We start from the raw sequence: 1,001 nt of genomic DNA, 5'->3' as shown, positions 1-1,001 counted from the left end.
TTCGGATTCCGGGCACGTGGACCTGAGGGCGTTTTGGTCAACTTTTCGATCGGAGCTAGGAATTGCTATAAATTAGTTTGTATTGAATATTTGAGCATAAATTAATGGATTTGCGTAACCGTTGGCTAGTTTTGGAGCATTGTGCATCAATTGGGGTCCCCAGAAGGGCATGGATTGTCGGTTATGGATCTTCGGAGCGAGGTGAGTCTCCTTTCTAACCTTGTAAGAGGGAATTGTCCCCATAGGTGAAATAATTGATTATGTGATCCTGTTTGTGGGGGCTACGTACGCACGAGGTGACGAGAGTCCGTGCATAGCTACTATTATGCTATTGTCCGGGTAGTCTAGGACCCAAAAGCATGTTATACTTTGAATAATTGTAATCTTATGGATAGTTGAATCGCTTAAACCACATCCAAATAGTAAATGAATTTATAACAAGATCTAACCCTCATTTTCGTAAATTGTTGAAAGAGAATTAGCTTTTCCTTGAATAATTGCCCCATGTTGGCTTCTTGATTGAATGTCTCTATGTGCTTATTTTGGAACCGACCGAACGCCTCGGCAGATTAAATAGATGCATCTATAGGCGCGTCGTCGACCCTCGGCAAGTGCACAGTTTATTTCTGTTGGATCGGGCCGTCGCCTCGGTGTGATTGCGCATGTTATATTGTTACTTGAGAACTGTAAATGTGAAAATTGCCCTTCGTGGCTTGATATAAATTGAGAAGATAATAAAGAGTAAACCTTGAAAGTCCTTGATTATTTGTTGAAGTCGTTTATCTGTTTTCTGGCTTCGTGAATTAGAACTGCTATATAAATCCATGATTTCCTCACATTTTTGGTATATTGTCAATTGACCTCTAGTGAGTGACGAAGTTGACCATCTCGTCTCTACTTCTTCGAGATTAGGCGGGATACTCATTGAGTACACGTTGTTTACGTACTCATACTACACTTCTGTGCATTTTTGTTGCACAGGTATATTTATTTCTAGCAGC

This window comes from Nicotiana attenuata, chromosome 6 (assembly GCF_001879085.1).
Source record: "Nicotiana attenuata strain UT chromosome 6, NIATTr2, whole genome shotgun sequence".
Taxonomy (NCBI): Eukaryota; Viridiplantae; Streptophyta; class Magnoliopsida; order Solanales; family Solanaceae; genus Nicotiana; species Nicotiana attenuata.
Note: the sequence above shows the minus strand (reverse complement) of the source record.